Source organism: Fistularia commersonii, chromosome 11 (assembly GCF_037954325.1).
Source record: "Fistularia commersonii isolate RoL2024-O1a breed Wild chromosome 11, RoL_Fcom_v1.0, whole genome shotgun sequence".
Taxonomy (NCBI): domain Eukaryota; kingdom Metazoa; phylum Chordata; class Actinopteri; order Syngnathiformes; family Fistulariidae; genus Fistularia; species Fistularia commersonii.
Genome location: NC_141294.1, coordinates 19,363,535 through 19,380,104, shown reverse-complemented (window position 1 = coordinate 19,380,104; position 16,570 = coordinate 19,363,535). Strand labels below are relative to the sequence as shown.

The window sequence follows — 16,570 nt, the reverse complement described above, 5'->3', positions numbered from 1 at the left end:
GTTGGGATCGTAGATATGGGACAACCCACGGGCAGAAAGAAAATTGTCCTTGTTTGACATTTTGTAGACGATTAAAAGAGGTTGTTATGACTATAGATACGGGATTACACTCTGGCAGCGGTGGGATTCGAATCCACGCCCCCGAAGAGACTGGAGCCTTAATCCAGCGCCTTGGACCGCTCGGCCACACTACCAAGAACACAAGCAATAGGGAGCAAAAAACATGTCTTTCCATAACACAATTGGGTCGCAAAGTCGTGAAGCAGTTCAAAATTAAACGAAAAAAAAATTGAGCGGATCTGCACGTGAACAGGGGTCGGTTAGCTCAGCTGGTCAGAGCGTGGTGCTAATAACGCCAAGGTCGTGGGTTCGATCCCCATACTGGCCAAGGGTTTCCCTTATAGCAACTGTGAATCACTGCGTGGGTCATTAAAATTAACCCCAAATCATGCCACCTTTGACTGCAATGTCCGTTGAGTTTGGTCATTGTCCCTGCCGGTAAAAGGTGGGACGATGTTTTCAGCGCAGCTCTTTTTGTTAGGGTTCTTGGAATGACTTTTTCTCTCATTCCATGACATTCTAAAGTTCTCTTTTGTCTCATGGTGTTTTTGGTCTGCAAGTGCTCTAGATGGAGTGGGTGCTGATCTGTCTTGAGGAGGGTTTCACCTTGGCTCTGAAGGGACAGAGGAACACGGTCGAGTGACCTTGTTGGGAATTTGACTACATTTGGTGACAATCTGGTGAGAGTCGTTGACGCCTCCCTTCAGACCAGGAATTGTTTGTCAAAGATGGCTCCAAACCAAAGAACACAAGTTAGTGAGTCAGACCTGTTTGGTAAAATGATCAAACGTAGTGTCTCGAAGTCCACTTAGCATATGTGCCAAGAATCAAAGTATGGAAAAGTCACTCAGAAAGCACATTCTACAGATTTTCAAAAAAAAGAAACCAAATATCAGAGAAAATTGTCCATTTTGTCCGATCGCCATACTGGCCAAGGGCTTCCCTTTTAGCAACTGTGAATCTCTTGATGGGGCATTAAAATGAACTCCAACTCATGCCACCTTTGACGGGAATGTCTGTGGAGTTTGGTCATCGTCCCTGCCGGTAAAAGGTGGGACGATGTTCTCAGTGCAGCTCTTCTTGTTAGGGTTCTTGGAATGACTTTTTCTCTCATTCCACGGCATTCTAAAGTTCTCTTTAGTCTCCTGGCGTTTTTGGTCTGCGAGTGGTCCAGATGGAGTGGGTGTTGATCTTACTTGAGGAGGGTTTCACCTTGGCTCTGAAGGGACAGAGGAATACGGTCGAGTGACCTTGTTGGGAATTTGACTACACGAGATGAAAAACTGGTGAGAGTCGTAGACGCTTCCCTTCAGACCAGGAATTTTTTGTCAAAGATGGCTCCACAACAAAGGACACAAGTAAGGGAGTCGGACCTTGTTGGTAAAACGATCAAACATAGTGTCTTGAAGTCCACTTAGCATATGTGCAAAGAATCAAAGTATGGAAAAGTCACTCAGAAATCACATTCTACAGATTTTCAAAAAAAAGAAACCAAATATCAGAGAAAATTGTCCATTTTGTCCGATCGCCATCCTGGCCAAGGGCTTCCATATTAGCAACTGTGAATCTCTTGATGGGTCATTAAAATGAACTCCAACTCATGCCACCTTTGACGGCAATGTCTGTGGAGTTTGGTCATCGTCCCTGCCGGGAATAGGTGGGACGATGTTCTCAGTGCAGCTCTTCTTGTTAGGGTTCTTGGAATGACTTTTTCTCTCATTCCACGGCATTCTAAAGTTCTCTTTAGTCTCCTGGCGTTGTTGGTCTGCGAGTGGTCCAGGTGGAGTGGGTGCTGATCTGTCTTGAGGAGGGTTTCACCTTGGCTCTGAAGGGACAGAGGAATACGGTCGAGTGACCTTGTTGGGAATTTGACTACACGAGATGAAAAACTGGTGAGAGTCGTAGACGCTTCCCTTCAGACCAGGAATTTTTTGTCAAAGATGGCTCCACAACAAAGGACACAAGTAAGGGAGTCGGACCTTGTTGGTAAAACGATCAAACATAGTGTCTTGAAGTCCACTTAGCATATGTGCAAAGAATCAAAGTATGGAAAAGTCACTCAGAAATCACATTCTCCAGATTTTCAAAAAAAAGAAACCAAATATCAGAGAAAATTGTCCATTTTGTCCGATCGCCATCCTGGCCAAGGGCTTCCCTATTAGCAACTGTGAATCTCTTGATGGGTCATTAAAATGAACTCCAACTCATGCCACCTTTGACGGCAATGTCTGTGGAGTTTGGTCATCGTCCCTGCCGGGAATAGGTGGGACGATGTTCTCAGTGCAGCTCTTCTTGTTAGGGTTCTTGGAATGACTTTTTCTCTCATTCCACGGCATTCTAAAGTTCTCTTTAGTCTCCTGGCGTTGTTGGTCTGCGAGTGGTCCAGATGGAGTGGGTGTTGATCTGTCTTGAGGAGGGTTTCACCTTGGCTCTGAAGGGACAGAGGAATACGGTCGAGTGACCTTGTTGGGAATTTGACTACACGAGATGAAAAACTGGTGAGAGTCGTAGACGCTTCCCTTCAGACCAGGAATTTTTTGTCAAAGATGGCTCCACAACAAAGGACACAAGTAAGGGAGTCGGACCTTGTTGGTAAAACGATCAAACATAGTGTCTTGAAGTCCACTTAGCATATGTGCAAAGAATCAAAGTATGGAAAAGTCACTCAGAAATCACATTCTCCAGATTTTCAAAAAAAAGAAACCAAATATCAGAGAAAATTGTCCATTTTGTCCGATCGCCATCCTGGCCAAGGGCTTCCCTATTAGCAACTGTGAATCTCTTGATGGGTCATTAAAATGAACTCCAACTCATGCCACCTTTGACGGCAATGTCTGTGGAGTTTGGTCATCGTCCCTGCCGGGAAAAGGTGGGACGATGTTCTCAGTGCAGCTCTTCTTGTTAGGGTTCTTGGAATGACTTTTTCTCTCATTCCACGGCATTGTAAAGTTCTCTTTAATCTCCTGGCGTTTTTGGTCTGCGAGTGGTCCAATTGGAGTGGGTGCTGATCTGTCTTGAGGAGGGTTTCACCTTGGCTATGAAGGGACAGAGGAACACGGTCGAGTGACCTTGTTGGCAATTTGACTACACTTGGTGACAATCTGGTGGGAGTCGTTGACGCCTCCCTTCAGACCAGGAATTGTTTGTCAAAGATGGCTCCACAACAAAGAACACAAGAAAGGGAGTCAGACCTATTTGGTAAAATGATCAAACGTAGAGTCTTGAAATACAATTAGCATATGTGCCAAGAATCAAAGTATGGAAAAGTCACTCAGAAATCACATTCTACAGATTTTCCAAAAAAAGAAACCAAATATCAGAGAAAATTGTCCATTTTGTTCTATCGCCATACTGGCCAAGGGCTTCCCTTTTAGCAACTGTGAATCTCTTGATGGGGCATTAAAATGAACTCCTTCTCATGCCACCTTTGACGACAATGTTTGTGGAGTTTGGTCATTGTCCCTGATGGGAAAAGGTGGGACGATGTTCTCAGTGCAGCTCTTCTTGTTAGGGTTCTTGGAATGACTTTTTCTCTCATTCCATGACATTCTAAAGTTCTCTTTCGTCTCCTGGCCTTTTTGGTCTGCGAGTGCTCCAGATGGAGTGGGTGCTGATCTGTCTTGAAGAGGGTTTCAACTTGGCCCTGAAGGGACAGAGGAACACGGTCGAGTGACCTTGTTGGGAATTTGACTACATTTGGTGACAATCTGGTGAGAGTCGTTGACGCCTCCCTTCAGACCAGGAATTGTTTGTCAAAGATGGCTCCAAACCAAAGAACACAAGTTAGTGAGTCAGACCTGTTTGGTAAAACGATCAAACATAGAGTCTTCAAGTCCACTTAGCATATGTGCCAAGAATCAAAGAATGGAAAAGTCACCCAGAAAACACATTCTACAGATTCTCAAAAAAAAGAAACCAAATTCCAGAGAAAATTGTCCATTTTGTCCGATCGCCATACTGGCCAAGGGCTTCCCTATTAGCAACTGTGAATCTCTTGATGGGTCATTAAAATGAACTCCAACTCATGCCACCTTTGACGGGAATGTCTGTGGAGTTTGGTCATCGTCCCTGCCGGTAAAAGGTGGGACGATGTTTTCAGCGCAGCTCTTCTTGTTAGGGTTCTTGGAATGACTTTTTCTCTCATTCCACGGCATTCTAAAGTTCTCTTTGGTCTCCTGGCGTTTTTGGTCTGCGAGTGGTCCAGATGGAGTGGGTGCTGATCTGTCTTGAGGAGGGTTTCACCTTGGCTCTGAAGGGACAGAGGAACACGGTCGAGTGACCTTGTTGGGAATTTGACTACACGAGATGAAAAACTGGTGAGAGTCGTAGACGCTTCCCTTCAGACCAGGAATTTTTTGTCAAAGATGGCTCCACAACAAAGGACACAAGTAAGGGAGTCGGACCTTGTTGGTAAAACGATCAAACGTAGTGTCTTGAAGTCCACTTAGCATATGTGCAAAGAATCAAAGTATGGACAAGTCACTCAGAAATCACATTCTACAGATTTTCCAAAAAAAGAAACCAAATATCAGAGAAAATTGTCCATTTTGTCCGATCGCCATCCTGGCCAAGGGCTTCCCTATTAGCAACTGTGAATCTCTTGATGGGTCATTAAAATGAACTCCAACTCATGCCACCTTTGACGGCAATGTCTGTGGAGTTTGGTCATCGTCCCTGCCGGGAAAAGGTGGGACGATGTTCTCAGTGCAGCTCTTCTTGTTAGGGTTCTTGGAATGACTTTTTCTCTCATTCCACGGCATTGTAAAGTTCTCTTTAATCTCCTGGCGTTTTTGGTCTGCGAGTGGTCCAGGTGGAGTGGGTGCTGATCTGTCTTGAGGAGGGTTTCACCTTGGCTATGAAGGGACAGAGGAACACGGTCGAGTGACCTTGTTGGGAATTTGACTACACTTGGTGACAATCTGGTGGGAGTCGTTGACGCCTCCCTTCAGACCAGGAATTGTTTGTCAAAGATGGCTCCACAACAAAGAACACAAGAAAGGGAGTCAGACCTATTTGGTAAAATGATCAAACGTAGAGTCTTGAAATACAATTAGCATATGTGCCAAGAATCAAAGTATAGCAAAGTCATTCAGAAAGCACAGTCTACACATTTAAAAACAAGAAACCAAATTGCCAAGAAAATTTCAGAATTGTGAAGTATTTCAAGGAAATGGAGGAGGTCGTTGGGATTGTAGAAATGGGACAACCCACCGGCAGATAGAAAATCGTCCTTGTTTGACATTTTGTAGGCGATTAAAAGAGGTTGTTATGACTATAGATACGGAATTACACTTTGGCAGCGGTGGGATTCGAACCCACGCCCCCGAAGAGACTGGAGCCTTAATCCAGCGCCTTGGACCGCTCGGCCACACTACCAAGAACACAAGCAATAGGGAGCAAAAAACCTGTATTTCCATAACACAATTGGGTCGCAAAGTCGTGAAGCAGTTCAAAATTAAACAAAAAAAAAATTGAGCGGATCTGCACGAGAACAGGGGCCGGTTAGCTCAGCTGGTCAGAGCGTGGTGCTAATAACGCCAAGGTCGTGGGTTCGATCCCCATACTGGCCAAGGGCTTCCCTTATAGCAACTGTGAATCACTTGGTGGGTCATTAAAATTAACCCCAAATCATGCCACCTTTGACTGCAATGTCCGTTGAGTTTGGTCATTGTCCCTGCCGGTAAAAGGTGGGACGATGTTTTCAGCGCAGCTCTTTTTGTTAGGGTTCTTGGAATGACTTTTTCTCTCATTCCATGACATTCTAAAGTTCTCTTTTGTCTCATGGTGTTTTTGGTCTGCAAGTGTTCTAGATGGAGTGGGTGCTGATCTGTCTTGAGGAGGGTTTCACCTTGGCTCTGAAGGGACAGAGGAACACGGTCGAGTGACCTTGTTGGGAATTTGACTACATTTGGTGACAATCTGGTGAGTCGTTGACGCCTCCCTTCAGACCAGGAATTGTTTGTCAAAGATGGCTCCAAACCAAAGAACACAAGTTAGTGAGTCAGACCTGTTTGGTAAAACGATCAAACATAGAGTCTTCAAGTCCACTTAGCATATGTGCCAAGAATCAAAGAATGGAAAAGTCACCCAGAAAACACATTCTACAGATTCTCAAAAAAAAGAAACCAAATTCCAGAGAAAATTGTCCATTTTGTCCGATCGCCATACTGGCCAAGGGCTTCCCTATTAGCAACTGTGAATCTCTTGATGGGTCATTAAAATGAACTCCAACTCATGCCACCTTTGACGGGAATGTCTGTGGAGTTTGGTCATCGTCCCTGCCGGTAAAAGGTGGGACGATGTTTTCAGCGCAGCTCTTCTTGTTAGGGTTCTTGGAATGACTTTTTCTCTCATTCCACGGCATTCTAAAGTTCTCTTTGGTCTCCTGGCGTTTTTGGTCTGCGAGTGGTCCAGATGGAGTGGGTGCTGATCTGTCTTGAGGAGGGTTTCACCTTGGCTCTGAAGGGACAGAGGAACACGGTCGAGTGACCTTGTTGGGAATTTGACTACACGAGATGAAAAACTGGTGAGAGTCGTAGACGCTTCCCTTCAGACCAGGAATTTTTTGTCAAAGATGGCTCCACAACAAAGGACACAAGTAAGGGAGTCGGACCTTGTTGGTAAAACGATCAAACGTAGTGTCTTGAAGTCCACTTAGCATATGTGCAAAGAATCAAAGTATGGACAAGTCACTCAGAAATCACATTCTACAGATTTTCCAAAAAAAGAAACCAAATATCAGAGAAAATTGTCCATTTTGTCCGATCGCCATCCTGGCCAAGGGCTTCCCTATTAGCAACTGTGAATCTCTTGATGGGTCATTAAAATGAACTCCAACTCATGCCACCTTTGACGGCAATGTCTGTGGAGTTTGGTCATCGTCCCTGCCGGGAAAAGGTGGGACGATGTTCTCAGTGCAGCTCTTCTTGTTAGGGTTCTTGGAATGACTTTTTCTCTCATTCCACGGCATTGTAAAGTTCTCTTTAATCTCCTGGCGTTTTTGGTCTGCGAGTGGTCCAGGTGGAGTGGGTGCTGATCTGTCTTGAGGAGGGTTTCACCTTGGCTATGAAGGGACAGAGGAACACGGTCGAGTGACCTTGTTGGGAATTTGACTACACTTGGTGACAATCTGGTGGGAGTCGTTGACGCCTCCCTTCAGACCAGGAATTGTTTGTCAAAGATGGCTCCACAACAAAGAACACAAGAAAGGGAGTCAGACCTATTTGGTAAAATGATCAAACGTAGAGTCTTGAAATACAATTAGCATATGTGCCAAGAATCAAAGTATAGCAAAGTCATTCAGAAAGCACAGTCTACACATTTAAAAACAAGAAACCAAATTGCCAAGAAAATTTCAGAATTGTGAAGTATTTCAAGGAAATGGAGGAGGTCGTTGGGATTGTAGAAATGGGACAACCCACCGGCAGATAGAAAATCGTCCTTGTTTGACATTTTGTAGGCGATTAAAAGAGGTTGTTATGACTATAGATACGGAATTACACTTTGGCAGCTGTGGGATTCGAACCCACGCCCCCGAAGAGACTGGAGCCTTAATCCAGCGCCTTGGACCGCTCGGCCACACTACCAAGAACACAAGCAATAGGGAGCAAAAAACCTGTCTTTCCATAACACAATTGGGTCGCAAAGTCGTGAAGCAGTTCAAAATTAAACAAAAAAAAAATTGAGCGGATCTGCACGAGAACAGGGGCCGGTTAGCTCAGCTGGTCAGAGCGTGGTGCTAATAACGCCAAGGTCGTGGGTTCGATCCCCATACTGGCCAAGGGCTTCCCTTATAGCAACTGTGAATCACTTGGTGGGTCATTAAAATTAACCCCAAATCATGCCACCTTTGACTGCAATGTCCGTTGAGTTTGGTCATTGTCCCTGCCGGTAAAAGGTGGGACGATGTTTTCAGCGCAGCTCTTTTTGTTAGGGTTCTTGGAATGACTTTTTCTCTCATTCCATGACATTCTAAAGTTCTCTTTTGTCTCATGGTGTTTTTGGTCTGCAAGTGTTCTAGATGGAGTGGGTGCTGATCTGTCTTGAGGAGGGTTTCACCTTGGCTCTGAAGGGACAGAGGAACACGGTCGAGTGACCTTGTTGGGAATTTGACTACATTTGGTGACAATCTGGTGAGTCGTTGACGCCTCCCTTCAGACCAGGAATTGTTTGTCAAAGATGGCTCCAAACCAAAGAACACAAGTTAGTGAGTCAGACCTGTTTGGTAAAACGATCAAACATAGAGTCTTCAAGTCCACTTAGCATATGTGCCAAGAATCAAAGAATGGAAAAGTCACCCAGAAAACACATTCTACAGATTCTCAAAAAAAAGAAACCAAATTCCAGAGAAAATTGTCCATTTTGTCCGATCGCCATACTGGCCAAGGGCTTCCCTATTAGCAACTGTGAATCTCTTGATGGGTCATTAAAATGAACTCCAACTCATGCCACCTTTGACGGGAATGTCTGTGGAGTTTGGTCATCGTCCCTGCCGGTAAAAGGTGGGACGATGTTTTCAGCGCAGCTCTTCTTGTTAGGGTTCTTGGAATGACTTTTTCTCTCATTCCACGGCATTCTAAAGTTCTCTTTGGTCTCCTGGCGTTTTTGGTCTGCGAGTGGTCCAGATGGAGTGGGTGCTGATCTGTCTTGAGGAGGGTTTCACCTTGGCTCTGAAGGGACAGAGGAACACGGTCGAGTGACCTTGTTGGGAATTTGACTACACGAGATGAAAAACTGGTGAGAGTCGTAGACGCTTCCCTTCAGACCAGGAATTTTTTGTCAAAGATGGCTCCACAACAAAGGACACAAGTAAGGGAGTCGGACCTTGTTGGTAAAACGATCAAACGTAGTGTCTTGAAGTCCACTTAGCATATGTGCAAAGAATCAAAGTATGGACAAGTCACTCAGAAATCACATTCTACAGATTTTCCAAAAAAAGAAACCAAATATCAGAGAAAATTGTCCATTTTGTCCGATCGCCATCCTGGCCAAGGGCTTCCCTATTAGCAACTGTGAATCTCTTGATGGGTCATTAAAATGAACTCCAACTCATGCCACCTTTGACGGCAATGTCTGTGGAGTTTGGTCATCGTCCCTGCCGGGAAAAGGTGGGACGATGTTCTCAGTGCAGCTCTTCTTGTTAGGGTTCTTGGAATGACTTTTTCTCTCATTCCACGGCATTGTAAAGTTCTCTTTAATCTCCTGGCGTTTTTGGTCTGCGAGTGGTCCAGGTGGAGTGGGTGCTGATCTGTCTTGAGGAGGGTTTCACCTTGGCTATGAAGGGACAGAGGAACACGGTCGAGTGACCTTGTTGGGAATTTGACTACACTTGGTGACAATCTGGTGGGAGTCGTTGACGCCTCCCTTCAGACCAGGAATTGTTTGTCAAAGATGGCTCCACAACAAAGAACACAAGAAAGGGAGTCAGACCTATTTGGTAAAATGATCAAACGTAGAGTCTTGAAATACAATTAGCATATGTGCCAAGAATCAAAGTATAGCAAAGTCATTCAGAAAGCACAGTCTACACATTTAAAAACAAGAAACCAAATTGCCAAGAAAATTTCAGAATTGTGAAGTATTTCAAGGAAATGGAGGAGGTCGTTGGGATTGTAGAAATGGGACAACCCACCGGCAGATAGAAAATCGTCCTTGTTTGACATTTTGTAGGCGATTAAAAGAGGTTGTTATGACTATAGATACGGAATTACACTTTGGCAGCTGTGGGATTCGAACCCACGCCCCCGAAGAGACTGGAGCCTTAATCCAGCGCCTTGGACCGCTCGGCCACACTACCAAGAACACAAGCAATAGGGAGCAAAAAACCTGTCTTTCCATAACACAATTGGGTCGCAAAGTCGTGAAGCAGTTCAAAATTAAACAAAAAAAAAATTGAGCGGATCTGCACGAGAACAGGGGCCGGTTAGCTCAGCTGGTCAGAGCGTGGTGCTAATAACGCCAAGGTCGTGGGTTCGATCCCCATACTGGCCAAGGGCTTCCCTTATAGCAACTGTGAATCACTTGGTGGGTCATTAAAATTAACCCCAAATCATGCCACCTTTGACTGCAATGTCCGTTGAGTTTGGTCATTGTCCCTGCCGGTAAAAGGTGGGACGATGTTTTCAGCGCAGCTCTTTTTGTTAGGGTTCTTGGAATGACTTTTTCTCTCATTCCATGACATTCTAAAGTTCTCTTTTGTCTCATGGTGTTTTTGGTCTGCAAGTGTTCTAGATGGAGTGGGTGCTGATCTGTCTTGAGGAGGGTTTCACCTTGGCTCTGAAGGGACAGAGGAACACGGTCGAGTGACCTTGTTGGGAATTTGACTACATTTGGTGACAATCTGGTGAGTCGTTGACGCCTCCCTTCAGACCAGGAATTGTTTGTCAAAGATGGCTCCAAACCAAAGAACACAAGTTAGTGAGTCAGACCTGTTTGGTAAAACGATCAAACATAGAGTCTTCAAGTCCACTTAGCATATGTGCCAAGAATCAAAGAATGGAAAAGTCACCCAGAAAACACATTCTACAGATTCTCAAAAAAAAGAAACCAAATTCCAGAGAAAATTGTCCATTTTGTCTGATCGCCATACTGGCCAAGGGCTTCCCTATTAGCAACTGTGAATCTCTTGATGGGTCATTAAAATGAACTCCAACTCATGCCACCTTTGACGGGAATGTCTGTGGAGTTTGGTCATCGTCCCTGCCGGTAAAAGGTGGGACGATGTTTTCAGCGCAGCTCTTCTTGTTAGGGTTCTTGGAATGACTTTTTCTCTCATTCCACGGCATTCTAAAGTTCTCTTTGGTCTCCTGGCGTTTTTGGTCTGCGAGTGGTCCAGATGGAGTGGGTGCTGACCTGTCTTGAGGAGGGTTTCACCTTGGCTCTGAAGGGACAGAGGAACACGGTCGAGTGACCTTGTTGGGAATTTGACTACACGAGATGAAAAACTGGTGAGAGTCGTAGACGCTTCCCTTCAGACCAGGAATTTTTTGTCAAAGATGGCTCCACAACAAAGGACACAAGTAAGGGAGTCGGACCTTGTTGGTAAAACGATCAAACGTAGTGTCTTGAAGTCCACTTAGCATATGTGCAAAGAATCAAAGTATGGACAAGTCACTCAGAAATCACATTCTACAGATTTTCCAAAAAAAGAAACCAAATATCAGAGAAAATTGTCCATTTTGTCCGATCGCCATCCTGGCCAAGGGCTTCCCTATTAGCAACTGTGAATCTCTTGATGGGTCATTAAAATGAACTCCAACTCATGCCACCTTTGACGGCAATGTCTGTGGAGTTTGGTCATCGTCCCTGCCGGGAAAAGGTGGGACGATGTTCTCAGTGCAGCTCTTCTTGTTAGGGTTCTTGGAATGACTTTTTCTCTCATTCCACGGCATTGTAAAGTTCTCTTTAATCTCCTGGCGTTTTTGGTCTGCGAGTGGTCCAGGTGGAGTGGGTGCTGATCTGTCTTGAGGAGGGTTTCACCTTGGCTATGAAGGGACAGAGGAACACGGTCGAGTGACCTTGTTGGGAATTTGACTACACTTGGTGACAATCTGGTGGGAGTCGTTGACGCCTCCCTTCAGACCAGGAATTGTTTGTCAAAGATGGCTCCACAACAAAGAACACAAGAAAGGGAGTCAGACCTATTTGGTAAAATGATCAAACGTAGAGTCTTGAAATACAATTAGCATATGTGCCAAGAATCAAAGTATAGCAAAGTCATTCAGAAAGCACAGTCTACACATTTAAAAACAAGAAACCAAATTGCCAAGAAAATTTCAGAATTGTGAAGTATTTCAAGGAAATGGAGGAGGTCGTTGGGATTGTAGAAATGGGACAACCCACCGGCAGATAGAAAATCGTCCTTGTTTGACATTTTGTAGGCGATTAAAAGAGGTTGTTATGACTATAGATACGGAATTACACTTTGGCAGCGGTGGGATTCGAACCCACGCCCCCGAAGAGACTGGAGCCTTAATCCAGCGCCTTGGACCGCTCGGCCACACTACCAAGAACACAAGCAATAGGGAGCAAAAAACCTGTATTTCCATAACACAATTGGGTCGCAAAGTCGTGAAGCAGTTCAAAATTAAACAAAAAAAAAATTGAGCGGATCTGCACGAGAACAGGGGCCGGTTAGCTCAGCTGGTCAGAGCGTGGTGCTAATAACGCCAAGGTCGTGGGTTCGATCCCCATACTGGCCAAGGGCTTCCCTATTAGCAACTGTGAATCTCTTGATGGGTCATTAAAATGAACTCCAACTCATGCCACCTTTGACGGGAATGTCTGTGGAGTTTGGTCATCGTCCCTGCCGGTAAAAGGTGGGACGATGTTTTCAGCGCAGCTCTTCTTGTTAGGGTTCTTGGAATGACTTTTTCTCTCATTCCACGGCATTCTAAAGTTCTCTTTGGTCTCCTGGCGTTTTTGGTCTGCAAGTGGTCCAGATGGAGTGGGTGCTGATCTGTCTTGAGGAGGGTTTCACCTTGGCTCTGAAGGGACAGAGGAACACGGTCGAGTGACCTTGTTGGGAATTTGACTACACGAGATGAAAAACTGGTGAGAGTCGTAGACGCTTCCCTTCAGACCAGGAATTTTTTGTCAAAGATGGCTCCACAACAAAGGACACAAGTAAGGGAGTCGGACCTTGTTGGTAAAACGATCAAACGTAGTGTCTTGAAGTCCACTTAGCATATGTGCAAAGAATCAAAGTATGGACAAGTCACTCAGAAATCACATTCTACAGATTTTCCAAAAAAAGAAACCAAATATCAGAGAAAATTGTCCATTTTGTCCGATCGCCATCCTGGCCAAGGGCTTCCCTATTAGCAACTGTGAATCTCTTGATGGGTCATTAAAATGAACTCCAACTCATGCCACCTTTGACGGCAATGTCTGTGGAGTTTGGTCATCGTCCCTGCCGGGAAAAGGTGGGACGATGTTCTCAGTGCAGCTCTTCTTGTTAGGGTTCTTGGAATGACTTTTTCTCTCATTCCACGGCATTCTAAAGTTCTCTTTCGTCTCCTGGCCTTTTTGGTCTGCGAGTGCTCCAGATGTAGTGGGTGCTGATCTGTCTTGAAGAGGATTTCAACTTGGCCCTGAAGGGACAGAGGAACACGGTCGAGTGACCTTGTTGGGAATTTGACTACACTTGGTGACAATCTGGTGAGAGTCGTTGACGCCTCCCTTCAGACCAGGAATTTTTTGTCAAAGATGGCTCCACAACAAAGAACACAAGAAAGGGAGTCAGACTTATTTGGTAAAATGATCAAACGTAGAGTCCTGAACTTAGAATCAAAGTATAGCAAAGTCATTCAGAAAGCACAGTCTACACATTTAAAAACAAGAAACCAAATTGCCAAGAAAATTTCAGAATTGTGAAGTATTTCAAGGAAATGGAGGAGGTCGTTGGGATTGTAGAAATGGGACAACCCACCGGCAGATAAAAAATCGTCCTTGTTTGACATTTTGTAGGCGATTAAAAGAGGTTGTTATGACTATAGATACGGAATTACACTCTGGCAGCGGTGGGATTCGAACCCACGCCCCCGAAGAGACTGGAGCCTTAATCCAGCGCCTTGGACCGCTCGGCCACACTACCAAGAACACAAGCAATAGGGAGCAAAAAACCTGTATTTCCATTACACAATTGGGTCGCAAAGTCGCGAAGCAGTTCAAAATTAAACGAAAAAAAAATTGAGCGGATCTGCACGAGAACAGGGGCCGGTTAGCTCAGCTGGTCAGAGCGTGGTGCTAATAACGCCAAGGTCGTGGGTTCGATCCCCATACTGGCCAAGGGCTTCCCTTATAGCAACTGTGAATCACTTGGTGGGTCATTAAAATTAACCCCAAATCATGTCACCTTTGACTGCAATGTCCGTTGAGTTTGCTCATCGTCCCTGCCCGGAAAAGGTGGGACGATGTTTTCACTGCAGCTCTTCTTGTTAGGGTTCTTGGAATGACTTTTTCTCTCATTCCACGGCATTCTAAAGTTCTCTTTAGTCTCCTGGCGTTTTTGGTCTGCGAGTGGTCCAGATGGAGTGGGTGCTGATCTGTCTTGAAGAGGGTTTCAACTTGGCCCTGAAGGGACAGAGGAACACGGTCGAGTGACCTTGTTGGGAATTTGACTACATTTGGTGACAATCTGGTGAGAGTCGTTGACGCCTCCCTTCAGACCAGGAATTGTTTGTCAAAGATGGCTCCAAACCAAAGAACACAAGTTAGTGAGTCAGACCTGTTTGGTAAAACGATCAAACACAGAGTCTTGAAGTCCACTTAGCATATGTGCCAAGAATCAAAGAATGGAAAAGTCACCCAGAAAACACATTCTACAGATTCTCAAAAAAAAGAAACCAAATTCCAGAGAAAATTGTCCATTTTGTCCGATCGCCATACTGGCCAAGGGCTTCCCTATTAGCAACTGTGAATCTCTTGATGGGTCATTAAAATGAACTCCAACTCATGCCACCTTTGACGGGAATGTCTGTGGAGTTTGGTCATCGTCCCTGCCGGTAAAAGGTGGGACGATGTTTTCAGCGCAGCTCTTCTTGTTAGGGTTCTTGGAATGACTTTTTCTCTCATTCCACGGCATTCTAAAGTTCTCTTTGGTCTCCTGGCGTTTTTGGTCTGCGAGTGGTCCAGATGGAGTGGGTGCTGATCTGTCTTGAGGAGGGTTTCACCTTGGCTCTGAAGGGACAGAGGAACACGGTCGAGTAACCTTGTTGGGAATTTGACTACACGAGATGAAAAACTGGTGAGAGTCGTAGACGCTTCCCTTCAGACCAGGAATTTTTTGTCAAAGATGGCTCCACAACAAAGGACACAAGTAAGGGAGTCGGACCTTGTTGGTAAAACGATCAAACGTAGTGTCTTGAAGTCCACTTAGCATATGTGCAAAGAATCAAAGTATGGAAAAGTCACTCAGAAATCACATTCTACAGACTTTCAAAAAAAAGAAACCAAATATCAGAGAAAATTGTCCATTTTGTCCGATCGCCATCCTGGCCAAGGGCTTCCCTTTTAGCAACTGTGAATCTCTTGATGGGGCATTAAAATGAACTCCTTCTCATGCCACCTTTGACGACAATGTTTGTGGAGTTTGGTCATTGTCCCTGATGGGAAAAGGTGGGACGATGTTCTCAGTGCAGCTCTTCTTGTTAGGGTTCTTGGAATGACTTTTTCTCTCATTCCATGACATTCTAAAGTTCTCTTTCGTCTCCTGGCCTTTTTGGTCTGCGAGTGCTCCAGATGGAGTGGGTGTTGATCTGTCTTGAAGAGGGTTTCAACTTGGCCCTGAAGGGACAGAGGAACACGGTCGAGTGACCTTGTTGGGAATTTGACTACATTTGGTGACAATCTGGTGAGAGTCGTTGACGCCTCCCTTCAGACCAGGAATTGTTTGTCAAAGATGGCTCCAAACCAAAGAACACAAGTTAGTGAGTCAGACCTGTTTGGTAAAACGATCAAACACAGAGTCTTGAAGTCCACTTAGCATATGTGCCAAGAATCAAAGAATGGAAAAGTCACCCAGAAAACACATTCTACAGATTCTCAAAAAAAAGAAACCAAATTCCAGAGAAAATTGTCCATTTTGTCCGATCGCCATACTGGCCAAGGGCTTCCCTATTAGCAACTGTGAATCTCTTGATGGGTCATTAAAATGAACTCCAACTCATGCCACCTTTGACGGGAATGTCTGTGGAGTTTGGTCATCGTCCCTGCCGGTAAAAGGTGGGACGATGTTTTCAGCGCAGCTCTTCTTGTTAGGGTTCTTGGAATGACTTTTTCTCTCATTCCACGGCATTCTAAAGTTCTCTTTGGTCTCCTGGCGTTTTTGGTCTGCGAGTGGTCCAGATGGAGTGGGTGCTGATCTGTCTTGAGGAGGGTTTCACCTTGGCTCTGAAGGGACAGAGGAACACGGTCGAGTAACCTTGTTGGGAATTTGACTACACGAGATGAAAAACTGGTGAGAGTCGTAGACGCTTCCCTTCAGACCAGGAATTTTTTGTCAAAGATGGCTCCACAACAAAGAACACAAGAAAGGGAGTCAGACCTATTTGGTAAAATGATCAAACGTAGAGTCTTGAAATACAATTAGCATATATGCCAAGAATCAAAGTATAGCAAAGTCATTCAGAAAGCACAGTCTACACATTTAAAAACAAGAAACCGAATTGCCAAGAAAATTTCAGAATTTTGAAGTATTTCAAGGAAATGGAGGAGGTTGTTGGGATCGTAGATATGGGACAACCCACGGGCAGATAGAAAATCGTCCTTGTTTGACATTTTGTAGACGATTAAAGGAGGTTGTTATGACTATAGATACGGGATTACACTCTGGCAGCGGTGGGATTCGAACCCACGCCCCCGAAGAGACTGGAGCCTTAATCCAGCGCCTTGGACCGCTCGGCCACACTACCAAGAACACAAGCAATAGGGAGCAAAAAACCTGTCTTTCCATAACACAACTGGGTCGCAAAGTCGTGAAGCAGTTCAAAATTAAACGAAAAAAAATTGA

The 16,570-nt window shown here is 44.9% G+C and overlaps 13 non-coding genes across 13 annotated transcripts; 6 read left to right on the top strand and 7 right to left on the bottom strand.

Moving 5' to 3' along the window:
• Window positions 1–112: 112 nt before the first annotated feature.
• trnal-aag (transfer RNA leucine (anticodon AAG)) lies at window positions 113–194 on the bottom strand. Its single transcript has one exon. It is a non-coding gene; the product is annotated as a tRNA-Leu (tRNA).
• A 120-nt stretch (window positions 195–314) lies between these two features.
• trnai-aau (transfer RNA isoleucine (anticodon AAU)) lies at window positions 315–388 on the top strand. Its single transcript has one exon. It is a non-coding gene; the product is annotated as a tRNA-Ile (tRNA).
• A 4,966-nt stretch (window positions 389–5,354) lies between these two features.
• Window positions 5,355–5,436, bottom strand: trnal-aag (transfer RNA leucine (anticodon AAG)). The gene has a single exon. It is a non-coding gene; the product is annotated as a tRNA-Leu (tRNA).
• Window positions 5,437–5,556: 120 nt separating this feature from the next.
• On the top strand, window positions 5,557–5,630 carry trnai-aau (transfer RNA isoleucine (anticodon AAU)). The gene has a single exon. It is a non-coding gene; the product is annotated as a tRNA-Ile (tRNA).
• A 1,934-nt stretch (window positions 5,631–7,564) lies between these two features.
• On the bottom strand, window positions 7,565–7,646 carry trnal-aag (transfer RNA leucine (anticodon AAG)). Its single transcript has one exon. It is a non-coding gene; the product is annotated as a tRNA-Leu (tRNA).
• Window positions 7,647–7,766: 120 nt separating this feature from the next.
• On the top strand, window positions 7,767–7,840 carry trnai-aau (transfer RNA isoleucine (anticodon AAU)). Its single transcript has one exon. It is a non-coding gene; the product is annotated as a tRNA-Ile (tRNA).
• A 1,934-nt stretch (window positions 7,841–9,774) lies between these two features.
• On the bottom strand, window positions 9,775–9,856 carry trnal-aag (transfer RNA leucine (anticodon AAG)). Its single transcript has one exon. It is a non-coding gene; the product is annotated as a tRNA-Leu (tRNA).
• Window positions 9,857–9,976: 120 nt separating this feature from the next.
• On the top strand, window positions 9,977–10,050 carry trnai-aau (transfer RNA isoleucine (anticodon AAU)). Its single transcript has one exon. It is a non-coding gene; the product is annotated as a tRNA-Ile (tRNA).
• A 1,934-nt stretch (window positions 10,051–11,984) lies between these two features.
• trnal-aag (transfer RNA leucine (anticodon AAG)) lies at window positions 11,985–12,066 on the bottom strand. Its single transcript has one exon. It is a non-coding gene; the product is annotated as a tRNA-Leu (tRNA).
• A 120-nt stretch (window positions 12,067–12,186) lies between these two features.
• trnai-aau (transfer RNA isoleucine (anticodon AAU)) lies at window positions 12,187–12,260 on the top strand. The gene has a single exon. It is a non-coding gene; the product is annotated as a tRNA-Ile (tRNA).
• A 1,312-nt stretch (window positions 12,261–13,572) lies between these two features.
• trnal-aag (transfer RNA leucine (anticodon AAG)) lies at window positions 13,573–13,654 on the bottom strand. The gene has a single exon. It is a non-coding gene; the product is annotated as a tRNA-Leu (tRNA).
• A 120-nt stretch (window positions 13,655–13,774) lies between these two features.
• On the top strand, window positions 13,775–13,848 carry trnai-aau (transfer RNA isoleucine (anticodon AAU)). The gene has a single exon. It is a non-coding gene; the product is annotated as a tRNA-Ile (tRNA).
• A 2,542-nt stretch (window positions 13,849–16,390) lies between these two features.
• Window positions 16,391–16,472, bottom strand: trnal-aag (transfer RNA leucine (anticodon AAG)). The gene has a single exon. It is a non-coding gene; the product is annotated as a tRNA-Leu (tRNA).
• Between the last annotated feature and the right edge of the window lie 98 nt (window positions 16,473–16,570).